The sequence below is a fragment of the Mytilus edulis genome, chromosome 12 (genome assembly GCF_963676685.1).
Source record: "Mytilus edulis chromosome 12, xbMytEdul2.2, whole genome shotgun sequence".
In the NCBI taxonomy this organism is placed as follows: Eukaryota; Metazoa; Mollusca; class Bivalvia; order Mytilida; family Mytilidae; genus Mytilus; species Mytilus edulis.
This window is the reverse complement of record NC_092355.1, coordinates 69,565,024-69,577,430: the sequence shown is the minus strand read 5'-3', so window position 1 is coordinate 69,577,430 and position 12,407 is coordinate 69,565,024. Positions and strand designations below refer to the sequence as shown.

Here is a 12,407-nt window from a genome sequence, read left to right as displayed (position 1 = left end):
TTGCATATAGTATTAGAAAAAACGAACAAAAATCAAAAGCTTAACTTTGACCATTGAACCAAGGAAATGCGGTCAAGATCAGATGACACCTGCCAGTTGGACATGTACACCTTACAATCCTTCCATACACCAAATATACAAGACATATTTCTTATAGTATCTGAAATATAGACTTGACCACCAAAACTTAACCCTTTTCACTGATCCATGAAATGATGGCGAGGGCAAATGAAAACTGTCTGATGGGCATGCTGACCAGGGTACGCAAATAATATAGTTACCCATAATATGAGAGAAATTACAAAAACTTTTAACTTTTTTTCAAGTAGTCACTGAACCATGAAAATGAGGTCAATGACAATGGACATGTGACAGACGGAAACTTCCTAACTTAAGGCATCTGTATTTAAGGTATGGAGCATCCAGGTCGTTCGCCGTCTAAAATATAAAGCTTTTAAGATGTGAACTAACGCTGTCGCCGCCGCCGCCGGATCACTATTCCTATGTCGAGCTTTCTGCGACAAAAGTCGCAGGCTCGACAAAATCAAGAATGTGTCCACCCTACACGGTTCCCCACTTGCCCTCTAGTTTTCTATGTTCAGTGGACCGTGAAATAGGGAAAAAAAGCCCTTCTTTGGCATTAAGCTTAGAAAAAAACATATTATTGGAAACATATGTACTAAGTTTCAAGTTTATTGGACCTGACCTTCAACAAAAACTACCTTGACCAAAACATTTAACCTGAAGCGAGAAAACGGACGAAGGAGCAGATGCATTGACCGGAAAACTAATGCCCATCTACTATCGTAGGTGGGGCATAAAAAAATTAATCATAATTTTGTGCCGCCAATATGCACATTTACATAGCATGTCCTAACTATCTAAAATATTCATGAAACTCTGTTGTGGTCTTTAGAAATATTTTATGACAAACTGTTGTAGGAGTATATAGAAAATCAATGAATTGATAATTTCATAATTTCCTCATTATCTACAAAGATTTATAAAACTCTGTTTTGTGGTTTCAGAGGAGTTGCAATAAAGAGAACAGGACTGACAGACCGATGGATCAAAAACATTGTACCACGAAGAAATTTGTTTGGTTTGGTATAATAAAGGGTCTGCTAAATAATGTAAGGCTGAGATAAATTAGTCATTTGGTCACACCAGTTTTTTGGCGAGGTTCGTTTGGTTGTCTTTGATCTTCTTTGTTGTGCTTTGCATACTGTTGTTTGTTTTTTAATCTTTCTCTTTTTTTTTTTGCCGTGGTTTTGTCAGTTTATTATTGACTTATGTGTTTGAATGAGCCTTTAGTATCTTTCGCCTCTCTCTTCGGTCAATTTCATTATATGGGACATACAGATTTAGACCCAAACTCGTCTATGATTGTTTCGTGATTATTGCAAATGTAAATCATACTATAAAATTGAGAATGGAAATGGGGAATGTGTCAAGGAGACAACAACCCGACCATAGAGCAGACAACATAGCCGAAGGCCACTGATAGATCTTCAATGTAGCGAGAAACTCCCGCAAACGGAGGTGTCCGTCAGCTGGCCCCTAAACAAATATGTATACTAGTTCAGTGATAATGGACGTCATACTAAGCTCCGAATTATACACAAGAAACTAAAATTAAAAATCATACAAGACTAACAAAGGTCAGAGGCTCCTGACTTGGGACAGGCGCAAAATTGTGTCGGGGTTAAACATGTTTTTTTGAGATCTCAACCCTCCCCTATACCTGTAGCCAATGTAGAAAAAACAAACGCGCAACAAAATGCACAGTAAAACTCACTTTAAGATAAGTCCCGATGTCAGAATATGAAACAAAAGAAAATAAACAAAATGACAATAATACATAAGTAACAACAGACTACTAGCAGTTATTGACATGCCAGATCCAGACCTCATTTAAACTGATTGACAGATTATGTCTTCATCATATGAATATCAGGCACAATCCCTCCTGTTAGGGGTTTAGTATTATACCGTCATGAAATATACAACCCTCTTATTTACAATATCACTTGATCAACACCTATTTACAAGGGTCTATTTGGTATGATTTTTCTCATTGTTGAAGGCTGTATGGTTGCATATAACTGCTTACATCCACTATATTTGAACTTGAGTGGATACATGTAGGTGTCTCATTGGCAATCATACCACATCTCCTTATTTTTACAGTATAGTATCAGTACTGTTACCTAATAAAAGGACAAAACAAGCCAGCAATTTGACAAAACTAAAGACATACATGCTTGATTTTACTTCTCTAAAGATATAAACAAAATTTTCATAGTTCGTATCTGAACATGTACACAGCCATGGGAATTTTAAGGGACTATATTTCAGTGTGCATATATTTAGTAGCTAATCTGGCTACTTCCTGCTTATCAGACCGGTACCTTAGAAAGAACTGTGACAATATATCCAATCTTTTCAAAAACCAGACTAACTTCACTAGGAGCAGCAGTTAGTTGTCATAGATACTCTAGATAGAAAGATAATCTGCCACTTTTATAAAAGGGACTACACATAGTTTTTGAAAGGGTATAATCGGTTTCTGCCGAAATTACTTTCTTTAATCCAGAAACTCATTTGTGCTAAATGGTAATCTCCACCCACATTTAGGACTGGCAGTTATTTGTAGTTTTTATCAACAGCTTGCACTTTTGCTAAATTATATTGGCTTCTTTTAAGACTGACCAAAACTGTTTTTTACCATTGTGGTTTGATTAAGGTAGTGTATATCCAACAGCTGTTGGAAATATTTTGGACAACCCTCTTATTTACAATATCATTTGATCAACACCTAGTGATCTTTGGTGGTATCTCGCATAACATTAATAAGGTCTTTTTTAAAAGGCAACTTGAAATTATTGGTCCCATATTTATGTGCTATAGCAAATGTATGGGCTGCTGATCTACATATATTATAGCAATATATTCTTATGTTTTCAATTACTAGTACCCCTTATTTCTTCACTCCACTTTATAAGATAAAAATAAATGTTATTCCATATTTTATTGGTTTTTTAAAAGGTATCATAATTTAGACATAAAGACAAAACTAAGCACAGTGAAAAAAGTCTACTCTGTCCTGTAAAGTTTGAGATGTTTTTGTTGTTCAATCTTTGTCACTTGTATGGAATCACTAAATCTTGATAACCTACAACAGAAATATTATCACTTTTATTTCAATTCCATTGTTGCAATTATCATGCAGGTAATAAAGAAAATGATAAATTAGACCAGATCTCCACATAAATAATATCAAAACTAGAGGCTTCAATGAGCCTGTGTCACTGACATGATCCTTTTATTTACAATTGATGCATGATACAGAATTTGTCCATACCAACCATCAGTGTTTACCATACAATGCAGTACTCCTATACACAGTCTACATACAGTATTTGTCGGATTTTGTCCATACCTATCGTCGATGGTTCACATAAAATACAATACTCCTATATACCGTATGTCAACAGTATTTGTCTATACCTACCGTCGGTGGTAAACATACAATACAGTCCTCCTATATACCGTCTATCAACAGTATTTGTCTATACCTACCGTCAGTGGTTAACATACGATATAGTACTCCTTTGCACCGTCCATCAACAGTATTTGTCTTTACCTACCGTCGGTGGTTAACATACTAATTAGTACTCCTTTACACCGTCTATCAACAGTATTTGTCTATACCTACCGTCAGTGGTTAACATACGATATAGTACTCCTTTGCACCGTCCATCAACAGTATTTGTCTATACCTACCGTCGGTGGTTAACATGCAATAAAGTGCTCCTATATACCGTCTATCAACAGTATTGGTCTATACCTACCGTAAGTGGTTAACATACGATATAGTACTCCTTTGCACCGTCCATCAACAGTATGTGTCTATACTTACCGTCGGTGGTTAACATACAATAAAGTGCTCCTATATACAGTATATCAACAGTATTGGTCTATACCTACCGTCAGTGGTAAACATACGATATGGTACTCCTTTGCACCGTCCATCAACAGTATTTGTCTATACCTACCGTCGGTGGTTAACATACGATATAGACTAGTACTCCTTTACACAGTCTATCAACAGTATTTGTCTTAACCAACTGTCGGTGATTAACATACGATAAAGTACTCCTTTACACAGTCTATCAACAGTTTTTGTCTATACCTACCGTCGGTGGTTAACATACGCTTTAGTACTCCTTTACACAGTCTATCAACAGAATTTGTATATACCTACCGTCGGTGGTTAACATACGATTAAGTTCCCGTTTACACAGCCTTTCAACATTATTTGTCTATACCTACCGTCAGTGGTTAACATACGATATAGTACTTCTTTACACAGTCTATCAACAGTATTTGCCTATACTTACCGTCGGTGGTTAACATACGATATAATACTCCTTTACAACGTTTATCAACAGTATTTGTCTATACCTACCGTCAGTGGTTAACATACGATATTGTACTCCTTTACACAGTCTATCAACAGTATTTGTCTATACTTACCGCCGGTGGTTAACATACGATATAATACTCCTTTACAACGTCTATCAACCATATTTGTCTATACCTACCGTCAGTGGTTAAAATACGATAAAGAACTCCTTTACACCGTCTATCAACCGTATTTGTATAAACCTACCGTCGGTGGTTAACATCCGATAAAGTACTCCTTTACACAGCCTTTCAACATTATTTGTCTACACCTATCGTCGGTGGTTAACATACGATATAGACTAATATTCCTTTACACAGTCTATAAACAGTATTTGTCTATACCTACCGTCAGTGGTTAACATACGATAAAGTACTCCTTCACACAGTCTATCAACAGTATTTGTCTATACCTACCGTTGGTGGTTAACATACGATATAGTAATTCTTTACACAGTCTATCAACAGTATTTGCCTATACTTACTGTCGATGATTAACATACGATATAATACTCCTTTACAACGTCTATCAACAGTATTTGTCTATACCTACCGTCAGTGGTTAAAATACGATAAAGAACTCCTTTACCGAGCCTTTCAACATTATTTGTCTATACCTAACGTCGGTGGTTAACATACGATATAGTACTCCTGTACACAGTCCATCAACAGTATTTGTCTATACCTACGGTCTGTGGTTAACATACGATGTAGTACTCCTTTGCACCGTCCATCATCAGTATTTGTCTATACCTACCGTCGGTGGTTAACATACAATATAGTGCTCCTATATACCGTCTATCAACAGTATTTGTCTTTACCTACTGTCGGTAGTTAACATACAATATAGTGCTCCTATATACCGTCTATCCACAGTATTTGTCTATACCTACCGTCGGTGGTTAACATACAATATAGTGCTCCTATATATCGTCTATCAACAGTATTTGTCTATACCTACTGTCGGTAGTTAACATACATTGTAGTGCTCCTATATACCGTCTATCAACAGTATTTGTCAATACCTACTGTCGGTAGTTAACATACAATATAGTGCTCCTATATACCGTCTATCAACAGTATTTGTCTATACCTACCGTCGGTGGTTAACATACAATATAGTGCTCCTATATACCGTCTATCAACAGTATTTGTCTATACCTAATGTCGGTAGTTAACATACAATATAGTGCTCCTATATACCGTCTATCAACAGTATTTGTCTATACCTACCGTCGGTGGTTAACATGCAATACAGTACTCCTATACACCGTATATCAACAGTATTTGTCTATACCAAATGTCGGTGGTTAACATACAATTTAGTGCTCCTATATACCGTCTATCAACAGTATTTGTCTATACCTACTGTTGGTAGTTAACATACAATATGGTGCTCCTATACACCGTCTATCAACAGTATTTGTCTATACCTACTGTCGGTAGTTAACATACAATATAGTGCTCCTATATACCGTCTATCAACAGTATTTGTCTATACCTACTGTCGGTAGTTAACATACAATATAGTGCTCCTGTATACCGTCTATCAACAGTATTTGTCTATACCTACTGTCGGTGGTTAACATAGAATATAGTGCTCCTATATGCCGTCTATCAACAGTATTTGTCTATACCTACCGTCGGTGGTTAACATACAATATAGTGCTCCTATATACCGTCTATCCACAGTATTTGTCTATACCTACTGTCGGTAGTTAACATACAATATAGTGCTCCTTTATACCGTCTATCAACAGTATTTGTCTATACCTACTGTCGGTAGTGAACATACAATATAGAGCTCCTATATACCGTCTATCAACAGTATTTATTTATATCTACCGTCGGTGGTTAACATACAATATAGTGCTCCAATATACCGTCTATCAACAGTATTTGTCTATACCTACCATCGGTGGTTCACATACAATATAGTGCTTCTATATACCGTCTACTAACAGTATTTGTCTATACCTACTGTCGGTAGTTAACATAAAATATAGTGCTCCTATATACCGTCTATCAACAGTATTTGTCTATACCTACTGTCGGTAGTTAACATACAATATAGTGCTCCTATATACTGTCTATCAACAGTATTTATCTATACCTGCCGTCGGTGGTTAACATACAATATAGTGCTCCTATATACCGTCTATCAACAGTATTGGTCTATACCTACCGTAAGTGGTTAACATACGATATAGTACTCCTTTGCACCGTCCATCAACAGTATGTGTCTATACTTACCGTCGGTGGTTAACATACAATAAAGTGCTCCTATATACCGTATATCAACAGTATTGGTCTATACCTACCGTCAGTGGTAAACATACGATATGGTACTCCTTTGCACCGTCCATCAACAGTATTTGTCTATACCTACCGTCGGTGGTTAACATACGATATAGACTAGTACTCCTTTACACAGTCTATCAACAGTATTTGTCTTAACCAACTGTCGGTGATTAACATACGATAAAGTACTCCTTTACACAGTCTATCAACAGTTTTTGTCTATACCTACCGTCGGTGGTTAACATACGCTTTAGTACTCCTTTACACAGTCTATCAACAAAATTTGTATATACCTACCGTCGGTGGTTAACATACGATTAAGTTCCCGTTTACACAGCCTTTCAACATTATTTGTCTATACCTACCGTCAGTGGTTAACATACGATATAGTACTTCTTTACACAGTCTATCAACAGTATTTGCCTATACTTACCGTCGGTGGTTAACATACGATATAATACTCCTTTACAACGTTTATCAACAGTATTTGTCTATACCTACCGTCAGTGGTTAACATACGATATAGTACTCCTTTACACAGTCTATCAACAGTATTTGTCTATACTTACCGCCGGTGGTTAACATACGATATAATACTCCTTTACAACGTCTATCAACCATATTTGTCTATACCTACCGTCAGTGGTTAAAATACGATAAAGAACTCCTTTACACCGTCTATCAACCGTATTTGTATAAACCTACCGTCGGTGGTTAACATCCGATAAAGTACTCCTTTACACAGCCTTTCAACATTATTTGTCTACACCTATCGTCGGTGGTTAACATACGATATAGACTAATATTCCTTTACACAGTCTATAAACAGTATTTGTCTATACCTACCGTCAGTGGTTAACATACGATAAAGTACTCCTTCACACAGTCTATCAACAGTATTTGTCTATACCTACCGTTGGTGGTTAACATACGATATAGTAATTCTTTACACAGTCTATCAACAGTATTTGCCTATACTTACTGTCGATGATTAACATACGATATAATACTCCTTTACAACGTCTATCAACAGTATTTGTCTATACCTACCGTCAGTGGTTAAAATACGATAAAGAACTCCTTTACCGAGCCTTTCAACATTATTTGTCTATACCTAACGTCGGTGGTTAACATACGATATAGTACTCCTGTACACAGTCCATCAACAGTATTTGTCTATACCTACGGTCTGTGGTTAACATACGATGTAGTACTCCTTTGCACCGTCCATCAACAGTATTTGTCTATACCTACCGTCGGTGGTTAACATACAATATAGTGCTCCTATATACCGTCTATCAACAGTATTTGTCTTTACCTACTGTCGGTAGTTAACATACAATATAGTGCTCCTATATACCGTCTATCCACAGTATTTGTCTATACCTACCGTCGGTGGTTAACATACAATATAGTGCTCCTATATATCGTCTATCAACAGTATTTGTCTATACCTACTGTCGGTAGTTAACATACATTGTAGTGCTCCTATATACCGTCTATCAACAGTATTTGTCAATACCTACTGTCGGTAGTTAACATACAATATAGTGCTCCTATATACCGTCTATCAACAGTATTTGTCTATACCTACCGTCGGTGGTTAACATACAATATAGTGCTCCTATATACCGTCTATCAACAGTATTTGTCTATACCTAATGTCGGTAGTTAACATACAATATAGTGCTCCTATATACCGTCTATCAACAGTATTTGTCTATACCTACCGTTGGTGGTTAACATGCAATACAGTTCTCCTATACACCGTATATCAACAGTATTTGTCTATACCTAATGTCGGTGGTTAACATACAATTTAGTGCTCCTATATACCGTCTATCAACAGTATTTGTCTATACCTACTGTTGGTAGTTAACATACAATATGGTGCTCCTATACACCGTCTATCAACAGTATTTGTCTATACCTACTGTCGGTAGTTAACATACAATATAGTGCTCCTATATACCGTCTATCAACAGTATTTGTCTATACCTACTGTCGGTAGTTAACATACAATATAGTGCTCCTGTATACCGTCTATCAACAGTATTTGTCTATACCTACTGTCGGTGGTTAACATAGAATATAGTGCTCCTATATGCCGTCTATCAACAGTATTTGTCTATACCTACCATCGGTGGTTCACATACAATATAGTGCTTCTATATACCGTCTACTAACAGTATTTGTCTATACCTACTGTCGGTAGTTAACATACAATATAGTGCTCCTATATACTGTCTATCAACAGTATTTATCTTTACCTGCCGTCGGTGGTTAACATACAATATAGTGCTCCTATATACCGTCTATCAACAGTATTTGTCTATACCTACTGTCGGTAGTTAACATACAATATAGTGCTCCTATATACTGTCTATCAACAGTATTTATCTATACCTGCCGTCGGTGGTTAACATACAATATAGTGCTCCTATATACCGTCTATCAACAGTATTTGTCTATACCTACTTTCGGTAGTTAACATACAATATAGTGCTCCTATATACCGTCTATTAACAGTATTTGTCCATACCTTCCGTCAGTGGTTAACATAGAATATAGTGACCCTATATACCGTCTATCAACAGTATTTGTCTATACTTACCGTCAGTGGTTAACATACGATATAGTGCTCCTATATACCGTTTATCACCAGGATTTGTCTATACCTACCGTCGGTGGTTAACATACGACATAGTGCTCCTATATACCGTCCATCAACAGTATTTGGCTATGCCTACCGTCAGTGGTTAACATAGAATATAGTGCTCCTATATACCGTCTATCAACAGTATTTGTATATACCTACCGTCGGTGGTTAACATACAATATAGTGCTCCTATGTACCGTTTATCACCAGTATTTGTCTATTATACCTACTGTCGTAGGTTAAAATACGATATAGTGCTCCTATATACCGTCTATCAACAGTATTTGGCTATACCTACCGTCAGTGGTTAACATAGAATATAGTGCTCCTATATACTGTCTATCACCAGTATTTGTCGATACCTACCTTCGGTGGTTTACATGGAATTTAATGCTTCTATATACCGTCTATCAACAGTATTTTTATGTACCTACCGTCGGTGGTTAACATAGAATATAGTGCTCCTATATACCGAGGGGTATAACGGATCTGCATCTAGAATTTATCATGCTGCCCTTTTTTTGGATTTTTAAAATTCTTAGCTTGTTATCCCTTCATTTTTACATTCATCCCAAATAATACAACAGTAGTCAATTAGGGGCAGAATACCCATTGTATTATGTTTTCTTGCATTTATATTAAAAAAAAAAATTATTGAAGAAAGATGGTATTCTGGATGATATATTAGCACAACCTTGGTCAATTTGATTTCTCCAGTTACTTAGTGGGCTGTCAATTTTGAAACTAATATTTTTTCACATGAAGAATTTTGTAATACTTTAATTTATTATCAAGTTTGGTTGAACAGTCTGAATAGTTTTTGCTTTGTTCCAGTAATCAAACATTTTGTTTCATTTGCATTTATGAACATGTTATTCATTTTACACCACTCTTCAACCCTGTATAAATCTTCTTGAACATCATCATTTATATTTTCTAGATGTTTCCCCCTGATTTATGATTAGTGGTGTCATCAGCATATACAACGATATAGGTCTGTTTCACAATTTTCAATGCATAAGGGAAGGTCATTTATAAATAGCACAAACAATAGAGGACAAGGTATAGAACATTGGGAGACATCAAATTTTACATGTTGTTGTTCAGAGTTAACATTACAAATGTATACCTGTTGTTATTCAGGTATGACTTTAAAAAAACTAACAGTAGTCTCACTAAATCCACAAATGTCGAGCTTTAAACAAAGAAAGTCATGATCTACCAAATCAAAAGCTTTTTTTAAATCTTGGTAAAATTGCTGGGTTTAAATTACCATCATTCATTTCTTGCAACCATGTGTAAATGATATTAAATAAATGTCAAGCTCAATCCAGTATATATTCCAAGTTATGGACAAATGATAATGCTATCAAAAATACCAAATCATAACTAGTGCCTTTCTCTTTTTCTATTTACAGTATATGACTAGGTAATAATGATTACTTGTTTCAACTGTTTTCATACTTTTTTGTTTCCTCTGCTTTTGTATCAAGGACATAATTGTTTATGGCAAACTAAGCATCTGCATATTCAAACTATTCCTAACTATACTCTACCTCAAATTCTGGAAACTGCAGAATTTTTGTCATAGCAGTCTTGTGGTAGCTGAACTATTTCTATTTTTTGTAAATCTGGATTAATAAGTCTTTTGTCACTGTTTTAACCATTCTGGGGCTATAGAAAAAAAACATTACAGAATTATCAAAATTATTTGTGTATAATGTTTGTGTACAGTCATTCAACTAAAAAAAGGACAAAAATTATTTTTTTGTGTATAAATAAATAATTGTGATTTTAATGTCTAAATATTATAAAAAAAAACTTCAAAAGATTAAATTTAAATTATAATCTAAACATGAAATAGCACATATAAATCAACCTTTTACTCAGATTTATATCTAAAACCAGTTATAACTAGCTATAATGTCTTTGACTTCACAAATATCATCATCTAATTTTACAAATCAGTATTTATTTGGTGGCACTTCCTGTACACTAAGTATGTTATGCCTTAGGTTTAATTTTGATGCAATCATATTTCAGAAGATACATGTCTTGAACTGTTTTAATGAATAAATTACAGTTTTAAACTCAGTTTAGGCTGACCTGAGGTCAATAGTCTTAAACAATGTCATCAAACTATCAGTTTTACTGTAATATATTGATATTGTGACATTTATGGGAAAGAGCATACGAGTTAGTCATATTGTGGGTCTATTATGGTTTTTTTCATACAGGAGGAAGACGTCAAAGCAAAAAAAAAAAAAACCCAACAAAACAAAATAAAATCATAGCCTGCCAAGACGTCATTATATCATTATTATTTGGTCTAATTTTGGGATAACAATACATTTAACTTCCTTTGATGTCGGGGAGGGGATACGTTTTGACAATTAATTATTCTTGAAACTAACAATAATTATTTCTTATTGTTACTTTGTTCAGCCAGCGAGATGTGTGGTTCTCGAGTTATTTAGAAAAGAAAAAAAAAAGGGGGGGGGGGTTACTATATTAAATTTACCCAGTTTGGAGACAATAAATATTTAAAATCTAACCATAAACTCCAATGTTCCTGCTTTTTTTAGCTGAACAAACACGAGGGCATTCTCGTCTCTGTTATAATCAATAATTTCTTCTTCCAGGTTATTTCTTAATCAATTATGATTATCAGCTGTCTATCTATTTACCATGTTTATGTTAAACTGGTCCGTAATTCCATCGTAGTGTATCGATAAGTGAACACAACAGGGATCCAGTTTATTTACGGATAACGTCTGCAAACCAACAACAAGGATAAAACAGGGTACACAGTTCCGTAATTTCGTATACGTTTCTTATCTTTATACTAAAGAGCTCCAAAAGTAGGCGTGCTTAGGTGCACTTGGCGGGTCTAAAAACCGACTCTCGGTGGTTAACGTCTCTCGATGGTTAACTGTAAGTGCCTACCAAAATAAAACCTAAGTAGTATAGGTCCGTTGAT

At 35.4% G+C, this 12,407-nt stretch overlaps 1 long non-coding RNA gene across 2 annotated transcripts; it reads right to left on the bottom strand.

Annotated features, from left to right (window-relative positions):
* Positions 1-3,016: 3,016 nt before the first annotated feature.
* On the bottom strand, positions 3,017-12,181 carry LOC139498046 (uncharacterized). 2 transcript variants are annotated; one of them, XR_011657798.1, is made up of 3 exons: positions 12,115-12,181; positions 10,984-11,101; positions 3,017-3,175 (listed from the first exon to the last, which is right to left on the bottom strand). It is a non-coding gene; the product is annotated as an uncharacterized lncRNA (long non-coding RNA). The 2 variants fall into 2 exon arrangements; XR_011657797.1 differs by lacking the exon at positions 12,115-12,181 and adding an exon at positions 11,983-12,082.
* Between the last annotated feature and the right edge of the window lie 226 nt (positions 12,182-12,407).